This window comes from Somniosus microcephalus, unplaced genomic scaffold, assembly GCF_052327205.1.
Source record: "Somniosus microcephalus isolate GS21.2 unplaced genomic scaffold, FLI_Smic_1.0 unresolved_chr7, whole genome shotgun sequence".
NCBI lineage: Eukaryota > Metazoa > Chordata > Chondrichthyes > Squaliformes > Somniosidae > Somniosus > Somniosus microcephalus.
The window spans coordinates 8,401,574-8,416,584 of NW_028225185.1; the positions used below are offsets into that span (position 1 = coordinate 8,401,574).

Here is a 15,011-nt window from a genome sequence, read left to right on the forward strand (position 1 = left end):
CTGAATGGCCTCCTCCTGTTCCTAATGTAACGGGCTCGAGGGGCTGAATGGCCTCCTCCTGTTCCTGTGTAACAGGTTCGAGGGGCTCAATGGCCTCCTCCTGTTCCTGTGTAACAGGTTCGAGGGGCTCAATGGCCTCCTCCTGTTCCTGTGTAACAGGCTCGAGGGGCTGAATGGCCTCCTCCTGTTCCTGTGTAACAGGCTCGAGGGGCTGAACGGCCTCCTCCTGTTCCTGTGTAACAGGCTCGAGGGGCTGAATGGCCTCCTCCTGTTCCTGTGTAACAGGCTCGAGGGGCTGAATGGGCCTCCTCCTGTTCCTGTGTAACAGGCTCGAGGGGCTGAATGGCCTCCTCCTGTTCCTGTGTAACAGGCTCGAGGGGCTGAATGGCCTCCTCTTGTTTCTGTGTAACAGGCCTGAGGGGGCTGAATGGCCTCCTCCTGTATCTATGGTTACAGACTCGAGGGGGCTGAATGGCCTCCTCCTGTTTGTGGTAAACCACTTTTATCGTTCACTATCGTTACACTATAGTTATCACTGTTATATCGTTACTCTATGGTTATCACTGTTCACACTGTTGTATCACTATACGAGGTCGCCTCTTGTCACGCTGCTATACCTGGGCTGACCACTGCTGACTCCGCCCATGACTCCACCTACCTGCCCAGGTATAAAGGTAGTCGACTGGCTGGCATTCCTCCTTGTAGTATCCGATCACCCACGAGGGTGGGCTCTGTTATTTAGCCAATAAAAACCTATAGTTACTTTCTTAACTCGTCGCTTTTCATTGGATGAATTGATAGGTATATCACTGTTCCTATGGTAACAGGCACGAGGGGCTGAATGGGCCTCCTCCTGTTCCTATGCAACAGGCTTGAGGGGCTGAATGGGCCTCCTCCTGTTACTGTGTAACAGGCTCGAGGGGCTGAATGGGCCTCCTCCATTTCCTGTGTAACAGGCTCGAGGAGCTGAATAGGCCTCCTCCTGTTCCTATGTAACAGGCTCGAGGGGCTGAATGGCCTCCTCCTGTTCCTATGTAACAGGCTCGAGGGGCTGAATGGGCCTCCTCCTGTTCCTGTGTAACAGGCTCGAGGGGCTGAATGTGCCACCTCCTGTTCCTGTGTAACACGCTCAAGGGGCTGAATGGGCCTCCTCCTGTTCCTCTGTAACAGGCTCGAGGGGCTGAATGGCCTTCTTATGTTCCTTTGTAACAGGCTCGAGGGGCTCAATGGCCTCCTACTGTTCCTGTGCAGTGGGCTCGAGGGGCTAAATGGGCCTCCCCCTGTTCCCGTGTAACAGGCTTGAGGAGCTGAATGGGCCTCCTCCTGTTCCTGTGTAACAGGTTCGAGGGGCTCAATGGCCTCCTCCTGTTCCTGTGTAACAGGCTCGAGGGGCTGAATGGGCCTCAACCTGTTCCTGTGTAACAGGCTCGAGGGGACTGAATAGCCTACTCCTGTTCCTGTGGTAACAGGCTCAAAGGGGCTATATGGCCTCCTCCTGTTCCTGTGTAACAGGCTCGAGCGGCTGAATGGCCTCCTCTTGTTTCTGTGTAACAGGCTTGAGGGGGCTGAATGGCCACCTCCTGTATCTATGGTTACAGACTCGAGGGGGCTGAATGGCCTCCTCCTGTTCCTATGGTAACAGGCACGAGAGGCTGAATGGGCCTCCTCCATTTCCTGTGTAACAGGCTCGAGGAGCTGAATGGGCCTCCTCCTGTTCCTATGTAACAGGCTCGAGGGGCTGAATGGCCTCCTCCTGTTCCTATGTAACAGGCTTGAGGGGCTGAATGGCCTCCTCCTGTTCCTGTGTAACAGGCTCGAGGGGCTGAATGGCCTCCTCCTGTTCCTGTGTAACAGGCTCGAGGAGCTGAATGGGCCTCCTCCTGTTCCTGTGTAACAGGCTCGAGGGGACTGAATCACCTCCTCCTGTTCCTATGGTAACAGGCTCGAGGGGCTGAATGGGCCTCCTCCTGTTGCTGTATAACAGGCTCGAGGGGACTGAACAGCCTCCTCCTGTTCGTGTGTAACAGGCTCGAGGGGCTGAATGGCCTCCTCCTGTTTCTAATGTAACAGGATCGAGGGGCCGAATGGCCTGCTCCTGTTCCTATGGTAACAGGCTAGAGAGGCTGAATGGGCCTCAACCTGTTCCTGTGCAACAGGCTTGAGGGGACTGAATGACCTCCTCCTGTTCCTATGGTAACAGGCTCGAGGGGCTGAATGGCCTCCTCCTGTTCCTATGTAACAGGCTCGAGGGGCTGAATGGGCCTCCTCCTGTTCCTGTGTAACAGACTCGAGGGGCTGAATGGCCTCCTCCTGTTCCTGTGTAACAGGCTCGAGGGGACTGAATGACCTCCTCCTGTTCCTATGGTAACAGGCTCGAGGGGCTGAATGGCCTCCTCCTGTTCCTGTGTAACAGGCTCGAGGGGTTGAATGGGCCTTGTCCTGTTCCTGTGTAACAGGCTCGAGGGGCTGAATGGCCTCCTCCTGTTCCTGTGTAACAGGATCAAGGGGCTGAATGGGCCTCCTCCTGTTCCTGTGTAACAGGCTCGAGGAGCTGAATGGGCCTCCTCCTGTTCCTATGTAACAGGCTCGAGGGGGCGGAATGGCCTCCTCCTGTTCCTGTGTAACAGGCTCGAGGGGGCTGAATGGGCCTCCTCCTGTTGCTGTGTAACAGGCTCGAGGGGCTGAATGGTCTCCTCCTGTTCCTGTGTAACAGGCTCAAGGGGCTGAATGGGCCTCCTCCTGTTCCTATGGTAACAGACTCGAGGGGCTGAATGACCTCCTCCTGTTCCGATGTTGATAGTTGGGTCTGGTTTAGATGACCTCTTTGCCAGTTGCTGTCTAAACCCACTCCACTGTCAGGGAGTGAGCCAAGGTCGAAGGGTTGTGGGGGGTGGGGAGGAGGAGTGGGGGAGAACGGGGCCATATCCGGATTTGCCCCACTTGGCAGCGCACGACCTCCGACCCTGCGGTGCCCTTTGCATCAGACTCAAAACGCCATGGCGACCGGGGATAGTTGAAGGGTGAGCGAGGAAATTATTGGCTGGCGGGTTTTTTGGCCGGGTCCCTGAGGTACAATAATTGGTTGACCGCAAAGTAAGGGGCGGGGGTGGGTGGAGCAGCCAGGCATTGGTTCGGTTCGGGGACACCCCCCTCCCACCATCTTTTAACCAACCAACTCAGGGCCCCTGACTAACTCGAGGCTCCTTAGAGCAGAGAAGGCTGAGGGGGGACCTGATTGAGGTGTACAAAATTATGAGGGGCATAGATAGGGTAGATAGAAAGGAACTTTTCCCTTTAGTAGAGTGGTCAATAACCAGGGGGCATAGTTTCAAGGTAAGGGGCAGGAGGTTTAGAGGGGATTTGAGGAAAAACTTTTTCACCCAGAGGGTGGTTGGAATCTGGAACTCACTGCCTGAAAGGGTGGTAGAGGCAGGAACCCTCACAACATTCAAGAAGCATTTGGATGAGCACTTGAAACGCCATAGCATACAAGGCTACGGACCAAATGCTGGAAAATGGGATTAGAATAGACGGGGCTTGATGGCCGGCGCAGACACGATGGGCCGAAGGGCCTCTTTCTGTGCTGTATGACTCGATGGCACTGTCCAATCCCACAGGTTTACAGGGTCCTAACTCCCTCCTCTTCTAGAGTGATTGGGGCGGGGAGGGGGTTCATGAACCCAGGCAGCCCGCCACCCCCACCTCAGGCAGTGTACAGTCACCCATCTAATCATTTATTTTATGATTGCCTTCTGCCGTCTAGGTCCCCAAGCTCTGGAATCCCCTTCCTATATCTCGCCGCCTCTCCCTTTCTAATTCTGGCCTCTTGTCCATCTCCGACTCCCTTCGCTCCACCACTGGCGGCCGTGTCTTCAGCTGCCTGGGCCCCGAGCTCCGGAATCCCCTCCCTAAACCTCTCCGCCTCTCCTCCTTCTAAGGCAGCACCTCCCAAACCCTCGGCCTCTACTGACTAGAAGGGCAGCAGGCGCATGGGAACACCACCACCTACAAGTTCCCCTCCAAGTCACACACACCATCCCGACTTAGAAATATATCGGCCGATCCTTCATCGTCGCTGGGTCAAAATCCAGGAACTCCCTCCCTAACAGCACTGTGGGAGCACCTTCACCACACATAGAAACATAGACGATAGGAGCAGGAGTAGGCCATTCGGCCCCTCGAGCCTGTTCCGCCATTCAATGCGATCATGGCTGATCATCCAAATTCAGTACCCTGTCCCTGCCTTCTCCCCATATCCCTTGATCCCTTTAGCCTTAAGAAATATATCCAACTCCTTCTTGAATATATTTAATGAATTGGCCTCTACTGCCTTCTGTGGTAGAGAATTCCACAGGTTCACCACTCTCTGGGTGAAGAAATTCCTCCTCATCTCAGTCCTAAATGGTCTACCCCTTATCCTTAGACTGTGACCCCTGGTTCTGGACTCCCCGACCATCGGGAACATCCTTCCTGCATCTAGTCTGTCCAGTCCTGTCAGAATTTTATAAGTTTCAATGAGATCCCCTCTCATTCTTCTAAACTCCAGCGAGTACAAGCCCAATCGACCCAATCTCTCCTCATACGTCATTCCTGCCATCCCAGGTATCAGCCTGGTGAATCTTCGCTGAACTCCTTCCATGGCAAGAACATCCTTCCTCAGATAAGGCGACCAAAACTGCACACAATACTCAAGGTGTGGTCTCACCAAGGCCCTGTACAACTGCAGCAGGACATCCTTGTTCCTGTACTCGAACCCTCTCGCTATGAAGGCCAACATGCCATTTGCTTTCTTAACCGCCTGCTGCACCTGCATACTTACCTTCAGCGACTGGTGCACAAGGACACCCAGGTCTCGTTGCACTTCCCCTTCTCCCAATCTATTGCCATTCAGATAATAATCTGCCTTCCTGACTGCATGGACTGCAGCGATTCAAGAAGGCAGCTCACCACCACCTTCTCAAGGGCATAATTCCCTGAAATGTCTCAGGAAGGTTATCCAGTGCCCGCACACCTGGGAGAAGGTGTCCCCAGGCTCCGGTCTCTAGTCTGTGCTGAGTTAGGCCACCTCAGCCGGAGAGAGGGAGGGGGGTGGAGGAGGAAGATGAGGATGAGGATGAGGAGGAGGAGGAGGAGGAGGAGGGCTAATACTAGCCTCAGCCACCTTGGGCTGGGGAATCAGCCAGGATTGCTGCTCCTGATCGCCACCCACCCCTGCTGCAACGTGCATGTCTGCCAACATCTGGATCAGCCTCGACTGTGATGCCTGCTGCAGTCAAATATCCCGCAGGCCGTCATTGCTAAAGGTTACCTGTCTGGACGAACGGGAGGGATGGAGAGAGAGAGAGAGAGTGGGGGGGATGGAGAGAGGGTGGGAGGGATAGAGAGAGAGAGTGGGAGAGATAGAGAGAGTGGGAGAGATGGAGAGAGAGAGGGATGGAGAGAGAGAGGGATGGAGGGAGAGAGGGATGGAGAGAGAGAGGGGGATGGAGAGAGGGATGGAGGGAGAGAGAGTGGGATGGAGAGAGGGATGGAGGGAGAGAGGGATGGAGAGAGGGGTGGAGAGAGAGAGGGATGGAGGGAGAGAGAGAGGGATGGAGAGAGAGAGTGATGGAGAGAGGGAGGGATGGAGAGAGGGAGGGATGGAGAGAGAGAGGGGGATGGAGAGAGGGATGGAGAGAGAGAGGGATGGAGAGAGAGAGGGATGGAGGGAGAGAGGGATGGAGAGAGAGAGGGGGATGGAGAGAGGGATGGAGGGAGAGAGAGTGGGATGGAGAGAGGGATGGAGGGAGAGAGGGATGGAGAGAGGGGTGGAGAGAGAGAGGGATGGAGGGAGAGAGAGAGGGATGGAGAGAGAGAGTGATGGAGAGAGGGAGGGATGGAGAGAGGGAGGGATGGAGAGAGAGAGGGGGATGGAGAGAGGGATGGAGAGAGAGAGGGAGGGAGAGAGGGATGGAGGGAGAGAGGGATGGAGGGAGAGAGGGATGGAGAGAGAGAGAGAGGGGTGGAGAGAGAGAGGGATGGAGGGAGAGAGAGGGATGGAGAGAGAGAGGGAGGGAGAGAGGGATGGAGGGAGAGAGGGATGGAGAGAGAGAGGGATGGAGAGAGAGAGGGATGGAGAGAGAGAGGGAGGGAGAGAGGGGATGGAGGGAGAGAGGGATGGAGAGAGAGAGGGAGGGAGAGAGAGAGAGGGGGATGGAGAGAGAGGAGCGATGGAGAGAGATATACTGGGAGGGATGGAGAGAGAGAGAGATGGAGAGAGAGAGGGATGGAGAGAGAGAGGGAGGGAGGGATGGAGAGAGAGGAGCGATGGAGAGAGGAGGAAGGGAGAATGTAAAGAAACCGAACTCTTTTTGAGAAGGAGTCGAGCCGATGTCAGGGTGGGCTTTGCGCTCACGACTCCCTCGCCCGCCTCCGCATCACTTCCCAAACCAATCTGGCTGGAAGACTGCCCCTCTCCGTGCAGGGATTTGATTACCCATCCAGTCAATGAGTTGGTGCAGCAGAGGTTAAGTTATAACCGTTAACCTTGGCAATATACTTGCAGCTAATGAATTGTCCTAGATTTAATTCCCTGATCTCTCACGTCTCTGCCTCTCCATGTGTGTCTCTGTCTGCCTCTCTCTATAAACTCCCCCTTCTAAATCTAACCCACAAAGTCCTTACAATAAACCTGTGGAGGCTGTACTGTAAGAATGGGGGAAAGAGAGCTTGTTCTGAGCCCCTCGCCTCCGCTCTCAACCTTGCCCGCTGCGTCCTGCAGTTATACATCTCTAAAAATACACACAATCTCCCGAAATAGTGCTAGGAATGACAATGATCCAAGATAATAACAAGGGAGTGGGGGTAGTGGACTCAAGAAAATAAAGGACCATTAAAGAGAGAGGGAAGCAAGTATTCAGGGGAATGGGAGGATAGGGAATGGAGAGGAGGGAGGGAGGGGGAGAGGAGGGAGGGAGAGGAGAGAGGGGGAGGAGGGAGAGGGAGAGGAGGGAGAGAGTGGGAGAGGAGGGAGGGAGAGGGAGAGGGAGGGAGAGAGAGTGGGAGAGGAGGGAGAGGAGGGAGAGGAGAGAGGGGGAGAGGGAGGGGGGAGAGGGAGAGGGAGAGGAGGGAGGGGAGGGAGAGGGAGAGGAGGGAGGGAGAGGAGAGGGAGAGGGAGAGGGAGAGGGAGGGAGGGAGAGGAGGGGGAGAGGGAGGGGGAGAGGGAGGGAGAGGAGGGGGGAGAGGGAGAGGGAGAGGAGGGGGGAGAGGGAGAGGAGGGGGAGAGGGAGGGGGAGAGGGAGGAGAGGAGGGGGAGAGGGAGGGGGAGAGGGGAGAGGGAGGGGGAGAGAGGGAGAGAGTGGGAGAGGTGGGAGGGAGGGAGAGGAGGGGTGGAGAGGAGGGGGAGAGGGAGGGGGAGGAGTGGAGGGGGAGAGGGAGGGGGAGGAGTGGAGGGGGAGAGGGAGGGAGAAGGAGAGGGGGGAGAGGGAGGGGGAGGGAGAGAGGGGGGAGAGGGAGGGGGAGGGAGAGAGGGGGGAGAGGGGAGGGGAGGGGAGGAGAGAGGGGGGAGGGAGAGAGGAGGGAGGGGGAGAGGAGGGAGGGAGAGGGGGAGAGGAGGGAGGGAGAGGAGGGAGGGAGAGGGGGAGAGGAGGGAGGGAGAGGGGGAGGAGGGAGGGAGAGAGGGGAGGAGGGGAGGGAGAGGGGAGGAGGGGAGGGAGAGAGGGAGGGAGAGGGGAGGAGGGGAGGGGAGAGAGGGAGGGAGAGGGGAGGAGGGGAGGGAGAGGAGGGGGAGAGGGATGAGAGGAGGGGGAGAGGGATGAGAGGAGGGGAGAGGGAGGGAGTGAGGAGGGAGGGGAGAGGAGGGAGGGAGAGAGGAGGGAGAGGAGGGAGGGGAGAGGAGGGAGAGGTAGAAGGGAGAGGGAAGGAGGGGGAGAAGAGGGAGGGAGAGGGGAGTGGGGGAGGAGTGGGAGGAGGGGAGGGAGAGGGGCAGGAGGGAGAGGGGGAGGGAGAGGAGGGAGGGAGAAGAAGAGGAGGGAGGGAGAGAGGAGGAGGGAGAGAGGGATGGAAGGAGAGTGAGAGAGGAGGGATGGAAGGAGGGAGGGAGCAGGGATGGAAGGAGGGAGGGAGATAGGGGACGCAGGGAGATCGGGGGGGAGAAGACGTCACCCTGGATTTATCTATTTCCAAAAGTCTCTCACTTACTTGCAGGGGCGATGCGGGTGGAATGATCCCCTCGCAGGTTGCGGAGACGCCAGACTTCAGGCGAGGGGCGGGGTGCTCTCTGGTCAGGAGAGGAGAGGAGGAGACCCGAGAAATCCGCCGCGGCCCCTTGCTGTCTGGAACCAAAGGACCTGCCTCCCTCCCTCGCTCACTCACCTCTAGTTTAACTGGCAGCCTGGCACCGACCGCAGGGAGGGCTGGGCACTGGACACTGGGCACTGAGACTCCACAGTGTGCAGCAGCTCGCCAGAAAGGGGGGGATTTACAATCCTTTTCAATGCACCACAACTTGCTGACAGTCCAGCAAACTCCTGCAGAAACTCGCAGCAGTCATTTGGGGGAAAAACTGCAATTGTTGGATTGCAACGATTAACAACTTTAAACATGCCTTTAAGAGGCAGGGCTTCAGGGGCGAGTTACATTGCAAATTCCACGACACAACTTAAAAAAAAAAATAAGCCCCTTAAAATTTGTATTAATTTAATGTCCCGGTTGCCTTATGTTATGGGCTATGTTCATTTCACAGCGCATGCGTCTCTCTCCAAGTCAATTTCACTGCAGTATTTGACTCAGTTGCTAAAAACACTCTGATCCGGGCTTGCTGCAAATAACAGGAGCTTGCAAAGCACAGAGACAGAGACAGAGACAGAGAGAGAGAAAGTGCTTTTTTGAAAATCCATTACAAATCTTATGCATTTAAAATATGACATTTAAAATGTAATTATCGCCATCGATTTGGCCCTTGTGTGGTTTTCAGTCTTGCATGTGAATATTTGCTAAATTCAACTGTGTCCAACATTGGCACAGGACTGGACTCCACCTCTTATATAAAAAGAACTTGCATTTATATAGCGCCTTTCCCCACCACCGGACGTCCCAAAGCGCTGTCAAGGGCATATAAAGTAGCCAAATCTAGTGGGAGGATAGAAGATTGGGAAGCATTTAAAAGCCAGCAAAGAATAACTAAAAGATTAATTAAGAAAGGGAAGATAGATTATGAAAGTAAACTAGCAAAAAATATAAAAACAGATAGCAAGAGTTTCTACAGCTATATGAAAAGAAAAAGGGTGGCTAAAGTGAACGTTGGTCCCTTAGGGGATGAGACCAGGAAACTAGTGGTGGGGAACATGGAGATGGCAAAGATGCTGAACAAATATTTTGTATCAGTCTTTACATTAGAGGCACTAAAAATATCCCAACACTGGACAAACAGGGGGCAATGGGGGGGTGGGGGGGAGGAGCTAAAGACGATTAAAATCACTAAGGAGATGGTACTCAGTAAAATAATGGGACTTAAGGCGGATAAATCCCCCGGACCTGATGGCCTACATCCTAGGGTCTTGAGAGAAGTGGCGGTAGGGATTGTGGATGCATTGGTGATTATTTTCCAAAACTCCCTGGACTCAGGAAAGGTCCCGGCAGATTGGAAAACTGCTAATGTAACACCCTTATTTAAGAAGGGAAGTAGACAAAAAGCTGGAAACTATAGGCCAGTTAGCCTAACATCTGTGGTTGGCAAAATGTTGGAGTCCATTATTAAGGAAACAGTAACAGAGCATTTGGATAAACATAATTTAATCGGACAGAGTCAGCATGGTTTTATGAAGAGGAAGTCATGTTTGACAAATTTGCTCGAATTCTTTGAGGACGTTACAGGGTGGATAAAGGGGAACCATTGGATGTAGTGTATTTGGACTTCCAAAAGGCATTTGACAAGGTGCCACACAAAAGATTACTGATCAAGATAAAAAATCACGGGATTGGGGGTAATATACTGGCATGGGTGGAAGATTGGCTATCTAACAGGAAACAAAGAGTTGGGATAAATGGTTCGTTCTCGGGCTGGCAATCAGTAACTAGTGGTGTTCCGCAGGGGTCAGTGCTGGGACCCCAACTCTTTACAATCTATATTAACGATTTGGAGGAAGGGACCGAGTGCAACATATCCAAGTTTGCCGACGATACAAAGATGGGAGGGAAAGCAGTGAGTGAGGACATAAAAAACCTGCAAAAGGACATAGACAGGCTAAGTGAGTGGGCAGAGATTTGGCAGATGGAATATAATGTTGGAAAATGTGAGGTTATGCACTTTGGCAGAAAAAATCAAAGAGCAAGTTATTATGTAAATGGAGAGAAACTGCAAAGTGCTGCAGTACAAAGGGATCTGGGGGTCCTGGTGCATGAAACACAAAAAGTTAGTATGCAGGTGCAGCAGGTGATCAGGAAGGCCAATAGAATTTTGGCTTTTATTGCAAGGGGGATGGAGTATAAAAACAGGGACGTCTTGCTTCAGTTATACAGGGTACTGGTGAGGCCACACCTGGAATACTGCGTACAATTTTGGTTTCCATATTTAAGAAAAGATATACTTGCTCTCGAGGCGGTTCAGAGAAGGTTCACTTGGTTGATTCCGGAGATGAAGGGGTTGACGTATGAGGAAAGGTTGAGTAGGTTGGGCCTCTACTCATTGGAGTTCAGAAGAATGAGAGGCGATCTTATCGAAACATATAAGATTGTGAGGGGGCTTGATCGGGTGGATGCGGGGAGGATGTTTCCACTGATGGGTGAGACTAGAACTAGGGGGTATAATCTTAGAATAAGGGGCTGCCCTTGCAAAACTGAGATGAGGAGAAACTTCTTCACTCAGAGGGTAGTAAATCTATGAAATTTGCTACCTCAGAGAGCTGTGGAAGCTGCGACATTAAATAAATTTAAAACGGAGATAGACAGTTTCCTAGCAGATAAGGGAATTAGGGGTTACGGGGAGAGGGCAGGGAAGTGGACGTGAGTCTAGGTTCGGATCAGCCATGATCCTATTGAATGGCGGAGCAGGCCCGAGGGGCCGAATGGCCAACTCCTGCTCCTACTTCTTATGTTCTTATGATCTTATAAGTGTAGTCACTGTTGTAATGTAGGAAACGTGGCAGCCAATTTGCGCACAGCAAGCTCCCACAAACAGCAACGTGCTCAGTTTTTAGTGATGTTGATCGAGGGATAATCCCGGCCCCAGAACGCCTGGGAGAACTCCCCTCCGCTGCTCTTCTTCGAAATAGTGGCCGCGAGGTCTTTTACGCCCACTTGAGAGGGCAGATGGGGGCCTTGGTTTGACGTCTCATCCGAAAGACGGCATCTCCGACAGTGCGGGGCTCCCTCAGTACCGCCCCTCCGACAGTGCGGCGAACCCTCAGTACTGCCCCTCCGACAGTGCGGCGTTCCCTCAGTACTGCCCCTCTGACAGTGCGGCGCTCCCTCAGTACTGCCCCTCCGACAGTGCGGCGAACCCTCAGTACCGCCCCTCCGACAGTGCGGCGCTCCCTCAGTACTGCCCCTCCGACAGTGTGGCGCTCCCGCAGTACTGCCCCTCCGACAGTGCGGCGCTCCCTCAGTACTGCCCCTCCGACAGTGTGGCGCTCCCTCAGTACTGCCCCTCCGACATTGCGGCGCTCCCTCAGTACCGCCCCTCCGACAGTGCGGCGCTCCCTCAGTACTGCCCCTCCGACAGTGTGGCGCTCCCTCAGTACCGCCCCTCCGACAGTGCGGCGCTCCCTCAGTACCGCCCCTCCGACAGTGCGGCGCTCCCTCAGTACTGCCCCTCCGACAGTGCGGCCCTCCCTCAGTACCGCCCCTCCGACATTGCGGCGCTCCCTCAGTACTGCCCCTCCGACAGTGCGGCGCTCCCTCAGTACTGCCCCTCCGACATTGCGGCGCTCCCTCAGTACTGCCCCTCCGACAGTGCGGCGCTCCCTCAGTACTGCCCCTCCGACAGTGCGGCGCTCCCTCAGTACCGCCCCTCCGACAGTGCGGCACTCCCTCAGTACCGCCCCTCCGACAGTGCGACGCTCCCTCAGTACTGCCCCACCGACAGTGTGGCGCACCCTCAGTACTGCCCCACCGACAGTGCGGCGCTCCCTCAGTACCGCCCCTCCGACAGTGCGGCGCTCCCTCAGTACCGCCCCTCCGACAGTGCGGCGCTCCCTCAGTACTGCCCCTCCGACAGTGCGGCGCTCCCTCAGTACCGCCCCTCCGACAGTGCGGCGCTCCCTCAGTACCGCCCATCCGACAGTGCGGCGCTCCCTCAGTACTGCCCCTCCGACAGTGCGGCGCTCCCTCAGTACTGCCCCACCGACAGTGCGGCGCTCCCTCAGTACCGCCCCTCCGACAGTGCGGCGCTCCCTCAGTACCGCCCCTCCGACAGTGCAGCGCTCCCTCAGTACTGCCCCTCCGACAGTGCAGCGCTCCCTCAGTACCGCCCCTCCGACAGTGCGGCGCTCCCTCAGTACAGGCCCTCCGACAGTGCGGCGCTCCCTCAGTACCGCCCCTCCGACAGTGCGGCGCTCCCTCAGTACCGCCCCTCCGACATTACGGCGCTCCCTCAGTACCGCCCCTCCGACAGTGCGGCGCTCCCTCAGTACTGCCCCTCCGACAGTGCAGCGCTCCCTCAGTACTGCCCCTCCGACAGTGCGGCGCTCCCTCAGTACAGGCCCTCTGACAGTGCAGCGGAGCTCCCTCAGTACTGCACTGGGAGTCTCAGCCTGGATTATGGACTCAAGTCTCTGGAGTGGGACTCGAACCCACGACCTTCGGACTCAGAGGCAAGGGTGCTGCCCACTGAGTCACAGCTGACACTAATATAACACATAATCTCTGTTTATATTTGATAGTTCTAGCCTGCACCTGCCGCACTTCAAGGTGTCAAAAGAATTGCAAGTGGGGGGAGGGGTGTCAAGCCAATCATTTTTTGCTGGTTTTTTTCTGACCTTCGAAATCTGGCCTCTGCCACAGGAGCCGGAGAGTTACAAGCAGGCACCAATCTTACAGACACTTCTCTTATCATTTAACTTGAGGGGTGCCTGGGCAGTGGATTTAAAGGAACAGGCCGGGTTAAGCATCGCAAACAGGCCGCAGAATATCTGCGAGGAATCCCCACTGGACACAAGACTCCAGCAGACACCTAATCGGTGATTGGACACAAGACTCCAGCAGACACCTAATCGGTGATTGGACACAAGACTCCAGCAGACACCTAATCGGTGATTGGACACAAGACTCCAGCAGACACCTAATCGGTGATTGGACACAAGACTCCAGCAGACACCTAATCGGTGATTGGACACAAGACTCCAGCAGACACCTAACCAATGATTGGACACAAGACTCCAGCAGACACCTAACCAGTGATTGGACACAAGACTCCAGCAGACACCTAACCAGTGATTGGACACAAGACTCCAGCAGACACCTAACCAGTGATTGGACACAAGACTCCAGCAGACACCTAACCAGTGATTGGACACAAGACTCCAGCAGACACCTAACCAGTGACTGGACACAAGACTCCAGCAGACACCTAACCAGTGATTGGACACAAGACTCCAGCAGACACCTAACCAGTGATTGGACACAAGACTCCAGCAGACACCTAATCGGTGATTGGACACAAGACTCCAGCAGACACCTAACCAGTGATTGGACACAAGACTCCAGCAGACACCTAACCCGTGATTGGACACAAGACTCCAGCAGACACCTAACCAGCGATTGGACACAAGACTCCAGCAGACACCTAACCAGTGATTCAACACAAGACACCAGCAGACACCTAACCAGTGATTGGACACAAGACTCCAGCAGACACCTAACCAGTGATTGGACACAAGACTCCAGCAGACACCTAACCAGTGATTGGACACAAGACTCCAGCAGACACCTAACCAGTGATTGGACACAAGACTCCAGCAGACACCTAACCCGTGATTGGACACAAGACTCCAGCAGACACCTAACCAGTGATTGGACACAAGACTCCAGCAGACACCTAACCAGTGATTGGACACAAGACTCCAGCAGACACCTAATCGGTGATTGGACACAAGACTCCAGCAGACACCTAACCAATGATTCGACACAAGACTCCAGCAGACATCTAACCCGTGATTGGACACAAGACTCCAGCAGACACCTAACCAGTGATTGGACACAAGACTCCAGCAGACACCTAACCAGTGATTGGACACAAGACTCCAGCAGACACCTAACCCGTGATTGGACACAAGACTCCAGCAGACACCTAACCAGTGATTGGACACAAGACTCCAGCAGACACCTAACCCGTGATTGGACACAAGACTCCAGCAGACACCTAATCGGTGATTGGACACAAGACTCCAGCAGACACCTAACCGGTGATTGGACACAAGACTCCAGCAGACACCTAACCCGTGATTGGACACAAGACTCCAGCAGACACCTAACCAGTGATTGGACACAAGACTCCAGCAGACACCTAACCAGTGATTGGACACAAGACTCCAGCAGACACCTAATCGGTGATTGGACACAAGACTCCAGCAGACACCTAACCAATGATTCGACACAAGACTCCAGCAGACACCTAACCAGTGATTGGACACAAGACTCCAGCAGACACCTAACCAGTGATTGGACACAAGACTCCAGCAGACACCTAACCAGTGATTGGACACAAGACTCCAGCAGACACCTAACCCGTGATTGGACACAAGACTCCAGCAGACACCTAACCAGTGATTGGACACAAGACTCCAGCAGACACCTAACCCGTGATTGGACACAAGACTCCAGCAGACACCTAACCAGTGATTGGACACAAGACTCCAGCAGACACCTAACCCGTGATTGGACACAAGACTCCAGCAGACACCTAACCAGTGATTGGACACAAGACTCCAGCAGACACCTAACCCGTGATTGGACACAAGACTCCAGCAGACACCTAATCGGTGATTGGACACAAGACTCCAGCAGACACCTAACCAGTGATTGGACACAAGACTCCA

The 15,011-nt window shown here is 54.6% G+C and overlaps 1 protein-coding gene across 7 annotated transcripts in view; it reads right to left on the bottom strand.

Annotated features, from left to right (window-relative positions):
- Positions 1-8,541, bottom strand: part of LOC147086446 (brevican core protein-like) — a 412,369-nt gene extending 403,828 nt beyond the window's left edge. For 2 of the 7 annotated variants that reach the window (XM_085978551.1, XM_085978550.1), the window contains exon 1: positions 8,179-8,540. The gene's annotated coding sequence lies outside the window, so the exon portion shown is untranslated. Of the gene's footprint in view, positions 1-8,178 lie in introns of all 7 variants that reach the window. The other 5 variants (XM_085978548.1, XM_085978546.1, XM_085978552.1 and 2 more) reach the window with 5 other exon arrangements.
- Positions 8,542-15,011: the final 6,470 nt, after the last annotated feature.